Genomic DNA, 11,080 nt, shown 5'->3' with positions numbered 1-11,080 from the left:
AGCTTAACAGTATACGCAAGACGTTAGCCGAGCGGCTGCTGCTAACGATCAAGCGAGATCAAGTCAAATAACATGTTTAAGACCAGATAACTAGCTTCTAAAGAAGAGAACAGCACAGCAGTAACCATGGCCAGTGCTCACACGGCATATAACCGTAGTTACAGTAGTAACTATGGCCAGTACTTACACGGCTTAGAACCGTAGTTACAGTCGTAACTATGGCCAGAACTTATACAGCATAGAGCCGTAGTTACAGTAGTAACTCTGGCCAGTACTTGCATGGCTTGGAACCGTAGTTACAGTAGTAACTATGGCCAGTACTTACATGGCTTAAAACCGTAGTTACAGTAGTAACTATGGCCAGTACTTACATATTATAGAGCCGTAGTTACGGTATTGACTATGGCCAGTACTTGCACGGCTTGGAACCGTAGTTACAGTAGTAACTATGGCCAGTACTTACATGGCTTAAAACCGTAGTTACAGTAGTAACTATGGCCAGTACTTACATATTATAGAGCCGTAGTTACGGTATTGACTATGGCCAGTACTTGCACGGCTTGGAACCGTAGTTACAGTAGTAACTATGGCCAGTACTTACGGCTTAAAACCGTAGTTACAGTAGTAACTATGGCCAGTACTTACACAGCATAGAGCCGTAGTTACGGTATTGACTATGGCCAGTACTTACACGGCTTGGAACCGTAGTTACAGTAGTAATTATGGCCAGTACTTACGGCTTAGAACCTTAGTTACAGCAGTAACGGTGGCCGGTGCCTAAAAGTGTCAGCCAAACGGCTGCCCACTAGATAATATAATATTGGGAGGATGAAATCCTCCCTCATGGCCACACATGCAGAGCACACAGCACACACAGTGAAGATTGTTCTCTGCATATCGTCCTAGTGCTAGGAGTCTAGTACTAGGAGCAGTAAATACAACGATATAGCGCTACTGCAACCATACCATGCGTTTACCGGGAGCGGGAGCGAGAGCACTGCCCTCACCGGCTGAGTTAAATAATGAAGCTGAACAGTACATGCAAGGTGTTAGCCAAGCGGCTGCTGCTAACAATCAAGCAACCAAGTCAGAACACAATGTTAAGACCAGATAATTAGCTTCTAAGAAAGAGAACAGCCCGCATAGAACCGTAGGCCATGGTTACAGTAGTAATCGCACATGCAGAGCACACAGCACCCGCAGTGAAGATGTTCTCTGCATATCATCCTAGTGCTAGGAGTCTAGTACTAGGAGCAGTAATACAACGATCTAGCGCTACTGCAATCAAACCCTATGTTACCGGGAGCGGGAGCACTGCCCTCACCGGCTGAGTTAATAGTTAAGCTCAACAGCAAGGTGTTAGCCAAGCGGCTGCTGCTAACAATCAAGCGACCAAGTCAGAACACAAATGTTAAGACCAGATAATAGCTTCTAAGAAATAGAAAGTACTTACCGTACTCTCTGCATCTAAATGAAAAACGGGTTTAAAGTATGACACTCTGGGCTTTCCATAGTAAATTGAATGAGGGACACAGCCAAAGCTGGGACTCAAATGCTAATGATAGCTCGGGCACAACGCCACAAGCAGAACTTTCAAAAGAGCATAAGGGCAACTTTATGGGAGAGGAAGCGGGAACACTGTCGTCACCAGAATGTCTAAGCCAAACAAAAAATAAGACAGCAATCAGGACAACTTGGCTGGGAGAGGGTGCGGGGACACAGCCATCACCAGCAACAAGCTGACACAAACCTCTCTGTCGAGGCTCTGCACAGCACACAGCCGGCCACAGCTCCTGGAGGACGCGTTAACGACCCGTCGCTCCGACTGTCAGTCGCGAAGCTGCACGCGGCCAGCTGCTTGCAGAGCAATCCCTCAGATCAAACGTTCAAACCTGAACGCTGTAGGCGTGTAAATGTAGCCACGGTACCCTCGCGCAGCGAGAAGATGAAAGGAACAGATCCTCTGACGACTGATATAGCCGGTGTCACGTGGGTCACAGGTGACTTTGTTGTTATTGGTACTCAAGCTGCGCATGTGCGCGATGGACATATCCAGTGCTTAAAGCACCGCCTCTGGCAGTCAGTAGGGATGAAATAGAACCTCAAGCACCAATGGCAGGTCCCTAATTTAAAGTTCAGCAGTGAAATACTGTTATTTTACAGTTTTATCCTAAATGATTACGGTCAAACACCTTCACACACACATGACGCGACGCCACTGTGGCCAAGGACATCACCCGCCCCGCTGCAGCGGTCCGGATAATAATAATAATAATCGCTCCTGTCCTGAGGCGGGAGGGCGGGGGCGAGACGAAGACCGGCTGCGCCGGATGCACCAGGCCGTAAAACCCCTGTCGAAGGCGGCTTACTGGCCTGGGTGGTAGCGGTGGGGTGAGTGGTAGGCCCACACGCTCCGCCACCAGGGTCATCACCGCCGGGAAGTCCAGACGCGTAGACCTGTGTGCTGGACCCTCCTGGCCGCCGGACCCGAAAGTACCGGACAACGAAGCATCCTCGTCGTCTTCCCCCTCGTGGAACGCGGCCCCCTGGCCCCTCGGGAGGGTGAACATGAATGGCACCTCGTCATCCTGTTCCCCCATCTCCACCACCTCGAGGTCCTGATCCTCCGGCTCCTCCTGCGTGCCGAACCTCACCCAAAAATGATCCCCGCGATGTCGGCGGCTAACCCGTAGTTTCCACCGGGTCCGTCTGCGCCGCGTTACGGCTGCGCCGCGGTTTTGGTCCGGCCTCCTCCGGCATCATACCCTACCGTGCACGTTTCACGAGCGTTTCAGAAGCATTACGGAAGCGGAGCGTCGTGCATGCCGGCTCCCAGTTCTTGCTGATTTGGGCATATTTCCTGGACATTTGTAGGCTACTTCTACAAGAAAGTAAGTAGGCTACGTAGTTAAATGGTTTATTTTTGTGTCTGTTTAAATCGTGTTTATTGTTGTTATTTCCTATTTTGTTGTGTTGTAGACTACAGACATAATTAATAATAATTGTAATAGTCCAGTTAAAAACAACATGAAGATGGGTTGCTGTATTTTAGTGGTAAAAAAAATGCATTCATCATCATAATTATTCTATATAATTGACACACAGTGCCTGTAAACCGAAGGAGAACGCTGGTGTTGTCCTTGTAGAAAAGATTTGTTGTGTCATATAAAATCAAGTGTTTTTCCACTTCCAATATAAAAACGTTGTCGTCCATTGTGTGTGTCGTTGTGGAGACGATGTAGTGATGTGAAGGGGGGTCTGCAAATTAGTTTATTTGGGGGATGGGCCGGATGCTGTCACCGTTCCACTTCCTGCCCGACATTACCTTACGGCTGCGTCGGGGTGCACTTCCAGTGGAGAAACAAGATGAAGTTTCCTCCAAGATGACTTTCAAGTGGAGAAAATGTGTTTAAGTGACCTCTAAGTTGTCACTCCAGGAGAAAACGTGCCTTCTAGGGTGCACTTCAGTAGAGAAAATGTAATGAAGTGTGATCTAGGGTGCTCTTTTAGTGGAGAAAATGTGTAAGAATGACCTGTAAGGTGCCATTCCAGTAGAGAAAACATGATAAAGAGGGCTTGCATGCCCTTAAAATCAAATAACACTCTGCAGTGCATAAAGACTGCCCAACATGAAACTTTCTATGTCTGCTGACCATTTCATCTTTTATTAGCAGCATGCACCTGCAAAAAACATATCATATGTCATATCCTATATCTATTTACAAATTGTAAGTGGCCTATAATCGTTAAACTTGATTCATACTGAAACAAACAAGCCAGTTTCTTTTTCGTGCAATAATTTCCTCTGGTCAAAATGTATTTCACAACCTTTGGTGGAGCTTCTGTTCCAAAGTTAATAAATCAGCTAGTTCAAGACGCAAGAAGGTAATCCTGCTCTCGTGTGAGTTCTGTCAATGCTTTGCCAGTATTTTCAATTTGGTTATTAGTAAGAAACTGACGTTTTTCTTGACAAACATTAATATAGTTTGAGTTTCCCTTCTTTTGTCTTTTATTTCATTGTGGTTCATGTTCCAATGTCAAGCAGGAATAAAAACAAAGATGTAAAGAAGTAATAATATTTTGCTTATTTAACCTGAAGGGTTGCGATATAACCCGACAATCCCGAGGGGGCATATCCTGCGATTGAGGCAGTGGATCTAAACTCCCCCCCGCGCCCCAACACAGGACATGATTTACACTGCCAGTATTTATCTGTGTGTCTCAGATGTTGAAACACAATATCCTCACAGCAAGTTCCTCACATGTCAACGGGGGTCGGGGAGGGAAAGCAAGACCAAAACCTGCAAGAATTTCAAAGCCCTGACAAGCGAAAGTAGGCTGTTGTGAAGCGCTCTTCACAACAGCCTACTTTCGCTTGTCAGGGCTTTGAAATTCTGCAATGCAAATCATTTTTACCAGAATTCTGACTTTCTTGTTGCTGCCGGTGATGTTAAGAGAACATTACACTTCAGTTGCCAGAAAAGAGAAACAATTTGTATTTCAAGGCTTAACCTCTTAAGTAATTTGTTTTCTTAAAGCATCCCTCCCATATAGTTCATTATATTGTTTGTTGTGCATATTTTGTATGCACAACATTTCTGCAATAGAATTGCTTAGTTTCTTTCCATTCTAATCCATTAATGGCAGATATTGACAGCAACACAAAATGAAGAGGAATGTGAGATTGTTCAAATGAATGTGTTATACTTGCTGACATGCAAGGCAGGCAACTGCTTGGGGCTCTTCTACCTGGGGCCCCCAGAGGGTCTTGAAATGTCCCTGATTATAAGTAGTGCTGGGCAACATTGTTTAATATGTTTGATTGCTATTAATCACATTGATATGCGCAAAATTCATTAATGAACTCAAAAGTAGTGTATTGTGCACTTTTATTTTAAAAGTACTGCTATATGGACAAAAGTGCAATACCATTTGGTTTGAAAACACTTTAGACAAATAAGGTGCTTTTTAACAGCAGTATTCCCTTTACACAGTAGCAGTTAAAATATTTATTACAAATCTCAACTTAAACTTTAATTAAAGTAAACAAATCAAACATAAAACCAAAGCTATTTTCCACTGCCAGAGCATTAATGTTTTGTGTAATTTGTTATAAAACAAGTTACCCTCAGAGTCAAGTGATAAGAAAATTCTACTTTGCAGTGGTTACAAATAACTCTGTGGTCTGGAAGACATGTAAAATGTCCATGTAAGAGTTTGGTACATTTCTCCATGTTTCTGTCCCCGCCACTTCGTTTCTGTTTCCATTCATGTGAGCGATGCAGCAGTCTAAGGCCCGCCCCAAATGCTCTCATTGGTTCAGACACATGATACGCCCATTCTAAGCCAATACTGATCAACATCCCGCCCCTCCTGTGACCCATGGTTTGTCTGAATGTGTATTCAGAGTCAGTGAGCAACGGACTTTCAAAATAATAATATTAATAAAGAAAACTGTTAATGTGCGATAAAATAATTGTCAGCGTTAATTCATTAATGCATTACGCGATAATAACGTGCGAACTTGCTCCGCTCTAATTAAAAGTAACAATAAGCGATTAGCTATATGCATGTGTTACGCTAGACCACAATAACCTTCATTTATATGTTGTAACGACTTGAGGTGACTGTTATGTGTTGTTGTTACATGATACAGTATCTGTTTTTACGTTTTTTCTTGAGTTTTTCAAGTTTCCGATGCGGTGGAAACAGGAAGAACCGGAGCTAAATCAGGCTCTACCAAGGAACTGGCTCTGGAACCGGTTTGGTGGAAAGGGGCATAGGAGTCACCTTTCGCTAAAGGAAGGTGATGAATGGGACCCTCACCCTGCTGGCACTGTTTTCATGTTCCACCTTTTTTTACAGGTATATAAACTCATGTTAACAAATGACAGAACATCTGCCATTGGGGTGTCCTACTTGAGTTTATCGTAATCACAACAGACATCTGTCATTTTTAACATTTGGGGTAGTACCCATCAAAATACTCATAATAATATATGAATGTGTCATGTTAAACATCATTTAAATTAATTCAAATCTTTATGTAAAAAGACATAAATGTTTTGTAAATTCAGATTGAATTGACCCAGCGGTAGAGATGAAATGGTGTGTGTGTGTGTGTGTGTGTGTGTGTGTGTGTGTGTGTGTGTGTGTGTGTGTGTGTGTGTGTGTGTGTGTGTGTGTGTGTGTGTGTGTGTGTGTGTGTGTGTGTGTGTGTGTGTGTGTGTGTGTGTGTGTGTGTGTGTGTGTGTGTGTGTGTGTGTGTGTGTGTGTGTGTGTGTGTGTGCATAAAAGCTAACCACTCCTTTGAGGGGGGGGGGGGGGGGCTCAGGAAAGGTCAACTGGGTGGACATGTGTTGTATGTCTGCCCACTGGTGCCAGCCATGACATAGCAACAGGGCCGTGGCCTCCCCAGGATGTGGGTGGTACAGGGCGGTGAGAAACTAAAGTGTCATGCATGTGTGTGTGTTTATCCAAATACACAAACATGTGGAGCCTCCTTGTGTTTTTGAATCTGTATGTGCAGATTAAATACATATGTGTGTGTAAACCCACTGGTTAGTTAACCTCAGCTCTCATTGTCCTGGACATGGAAACCCCTTCCTTTTCCTCCCTGACTGGTGACAGTTATATCTCACTCTCTGTAGTCCTTGGCTGTACCTTCACGCAGTTGGCAACTGCCATGAAACTGACAATGAAAATGTTCTCTACTTTAGATTAAAAGTTGGGTAAATTCCAATCCGTTGCTTTTGTGTGGCAGATAACTCTTGAGGTGTAACACGGCTAAAGTGTGCCAGCTCTCCGTCCTCTAATGGCACATTTCCATTGCAGGGCCTCGCTCGGCTTAGTACGGTATAGTTAGGCCTTGTTAGGACGGGCTCACTTTATGCTGCGTTTCCATTACAGTTTAGTAGCTGGGGCAGTAACTATGGTAACGCAGTGTAGGCGGAGCCGTGACGTCATCTTCAATGCTAACCACAGAAAAACAACATCAGTCGTTAGCTGTTAGTCCTCAGAGCTCACAGCTCCTCATATCTGTTCAGAAACTAGACAAAAGTTAAACAAGTACAAACCACAGACTGCCTGTGTCATGGCGAATATAGTCGCTGGTTTATTTATGTCTGTATAGGCCGTTGTTGTGAGTGTGGACGGTCGGAGCATATACAGCGTTAGCTTAGAAAAAACACGCATTTTAAAAGGGTTTTTCGCCTGCCGTCTGTCTGCAGACTTGTCAAAGCATTCATTCATGGTTTTTACTAACCGGTATCAGTATGTTGTTACTTCGGCATCATTTTGAAACGTGTATTACAATTAAATCACGGTCAAATATGTTCATCTTGGGGTTTTGATCCGGTTTTTTGAGCATAAAGAGACTGGTTTTTTTAGAGAGCGCGAGAGAGAGGGGGAGACCCCTGGTATTGATTGATTGAAAAATGTATTAACAGCTTGTATATTGGGTACAGTACAGCTCAAAACATACAATTGTTAAGGGGATGCAGACCAGAGAAAGACTTTCGTCTTGTTTACATCAGGGTCCCCCATGTATACTCTCTCCCGGTGGGCTCTGGCCCTCCGAGCTGGGTAAATAGCTCTCGGTAAGGTTCTCTCAAACTTGGTAAATATCTCTTGATTTTTTCTTTGAATACTGAGTGAATTTCTTTGTTTGCTGAGTGGAATGATTTGATGGAGAGAGAGGGGGAAACCCCTGGTATACTCTCTCCCGGTGGGCTCTGGCCCTCCGAGCTGGGTAAATAGCTCTAATAACCTTGCCTGGAATGCGTGATTATTACATACAGGACCTTATGACTAATAATTCTAGTTAGACCTTGCCTGGAAAACATGAAAATGTATCAGTTCTTTAGAACTAATTAGAAAACCTAAGCCATCACGAGGAAATTCCTTTTGAATTTCGTCGGAAGACTTTAAATGGGAGAAATGAATTAAGGTTTTAGATAAAAATATAACCCCAGCATGATATGTTTCGTATGATTATAATGTGTTAAAGAGAGAAGGTAAAAACCCTGTATTAGTTTGGACCTATTTTTCTTCAAATTAACTGATCTCACCTTTTGGACTGGGACAACTAAAAGAAAATCTGTGCTCTCCTCTCCTGCTTCAAAGGTAAGACTGCACCCTGCCACACTCACTTTTAGGTAGGAACACACCTCATTTACTGATATCAAAATCCTTCGGGATCGCTTAAACAGATTAAAAAGAGTTGTCTGAATTGAAACAGCAGTTAATTGAACCTGGTTCTTCGGGGAGTTAATAGAGGTGAGATCTTGCTGACGTTGGTGGATCTGAGCCAAGCAGTAAACTTACATAGACTTAATAACTTCGGTCAGGTCAATTAGTAGGTCAGAGTAATTTACTGGAATAAATTATCACGGCCTCGCCGACTCTAAACACTATCCTGGCTCCAAAATGGTGGAATGAGCTCCCCATTGACATCAGGACAGCAGAAAGCCTGCACATCTTCCGGCACAGACTGAAAACTCATCTCTTTTGACTCCACCTTGAGCGATATAATTACTAACAAAGAACTGCTAACAGAGCACTTATATACTAATAAAGGACTGGCTTATCTATAGCCAGTTGAGTAGCACTTGAAATGTTTGGCTCTATGAAACCTGATATGATTCTGTTTTCTTCAAGGTTGTGTCTTCCTGGTCGAATGCACTTATTGTAAGTCGCTTTGGATAAAAGCGTCAGCTAAATGCAATGTAATGTAATGTAATATTTTATGTGTTTTGATTAATCAAGAAAAATTACATTGTAAATTAAGAGGAATTTCACAGTAAGTGTTGGGTAATTAACAAGCTGCAGATGTAGCCTACGTGTTGCCATAACAACAGTTTTTGACCTACAGTATCCAATATAGTTCAAATTAAAATCTTTGGAAGTGGAGGTTTGAAGTCGGAACGTAAATAATTACAGGACTTTTACCAATGAAACTGCTGGTCAAGACTCATTGTGGACCATAACCGGGAAAAAATAGGTGTCCCTCGAAAGGTAATGGAGAATGATGTTTAGCTGTATGGAACATCCTTTTCTAGAAGACAGGGACGGTGGATAGTGAGCACTGATGTGAGGGTGATTGCATGTTACTTTCAATAAAGTATTTAACTGCAGTTAGTAGCAGGATGAAGAAGTGACCTTAGCATTCAGCCGTCAGTTGGGCGTATGAGGCACTTCACAGGCGGCAGGAAACTGGCAAGGTCTTTACAGCTAAAACAAGCGAAGCTGCTTTAAAGGGGCCCTACTATGCTCACTTTCAGGTTCATATTAGTATTTGGTGTCTCTACTGTGACATGTCTCCATGCTTTAATGTTCAAAAAGCTCTTTATTTTTCTCATACTATCTGTGCTGCAGCACCTCTTTTCACCCTCTGTCTGAAACCAGAGCCCAGTCTGCTCTGATTGGTTAGCTGGCTGGATCTGTTGTGATTGGTCAACGGCTTAGAGATGTGTCAGAAATGTTTCGCACCTTAGCAAATCTCGTACAATGTGTTAGAGCGCTAGCCAATAGAGACGCAAGTGTTACCTATTGATGCCACTATGTTCAAGAAGTAAATAAAGGAGACCAATGGAGTCATTTCCGAAAAGGGGGGAGTGTGTGGGAGAGAAACTCTGGGTTTTTAGCCTTTGCAGACCATTACAGAGTATTACACCTATAACACACTACAGGAAAGGGAAAGGCCCATAAAGCACAATAGGGCCCCTTTAACAAGTGTAAACAAAAGTATCGAGCATTGTCACACATATTGAATTCAAAATAAGACCATACTGGGGCTGTTGTTAGTGGCGCTGACCAAACCTTAATAAAGTAACTACACCACATGGTTACTACGGAAACATTGCAAAGGAAGGCTGGAAAGAGCTTGCTTTGATTTGTTGTCAGGCACATATTGAAGGCTCCCTCGGGTAAACTTAGTGTGGGCAATAAAGATAGATATGAGGGAAAATATTTACGAAGACTGAGCCGACTTCAGATAACACAGAAGTGTGTGTCACTACATTGGATTTACTCCATGGTGCCCACTGCCAGGCCTCCTAGCAAAGATCAACATCTTAACATTGAACATTCCCTCCTCTAATAAAAACACTGAACTGATCATTTATTTATAAAACGCGAACAAAGGATTTCCATCCACGTACGCCTCTGTCACATCCCCTCCACCCGGCTCCATCACACCACATGAGGGGAAATAAGCAGGACTGGAGTAGAGCCTTGTGGGCAGCACTTTTTCAAACATGCTTTAATGCCAGTTGTAAATCAGTTTGCAGATCTTTAACTAGGTCAAGATTACAGCTGACGAGTTCCTGATTATTCTAGTGCACTGAAATATGTTTATCTTTCATCAGGTGAGTCACTCTTTGTCACTTTGGGCGGGAATGTATCGGACGTGATCACATGTATGTCCTGCCCTCTTGTTCCTGTTTCATTACAGTCAGGTTCCCCTCTAGGGAAAGTGGAAGGCAGCTCTCTTCCTCCACTTCAAGCCCCACTAATAGCTGAAGCATGATGATGGATTTAGATTGTCAGACAATTGTCTCTACCTGAACGGTTATTACCTTAAAGGAAGTTTGTATGCATGAGTCAGCGTTTTTCCTGAAAGGGCTTCTTCTCTAGGTTCTATAATTAAATACATTTTTACTGTAACTGGTGATTTGTTCTTGGTCTTCAAATCATCTCATTATTCTCTTGACTTTGGTGATTCAGACCTAACTAAAGTATACTAAACAACTTCAAACAATCTAAGTTAAATCTAACCTAAGTTGCACGTTGTGAAACCTAAATAATAAGTCGAAATATATTTTTAAAAAGCTGAAGGGAGATGCTGATCTTAGTGAGGTTTTTCTCATTACACATAACATACTGCACATAGTCATTTGATCCATTATTAGTGCAAAAATAAAGAATTGGTGTAGCTTTTTTTGGAGAATTTGACAAATGTTCCCTACATTTTGATGTATTGAATAACACAGAACTAGTCTTTGGTATCTTGTCTGTTTGCTGCAAAATCGAACACATTTATATCGTAGCGATAATACAATATAAATATGCTGAATGAAGA

This window comes from Gymnodraco acuticeps, unplaced genomic scaffold (genome assembly GCF_902827175.1).
Source record: "Gymnodraco acuticeps unplaced genomic scaffold, fGymAcu1.1, whole genome shotgun sequence".
Taxonomy (NCBI): domain Eukaryota; kingdom Metazoa; phylum Chordata; class Actinopteri; order Perciformes; family Bathydraconidae; genus Gymnodraco; species Gymnodraco acuticeps.
Note: the sequence above shows the minus strand (reverse complement) of the source record.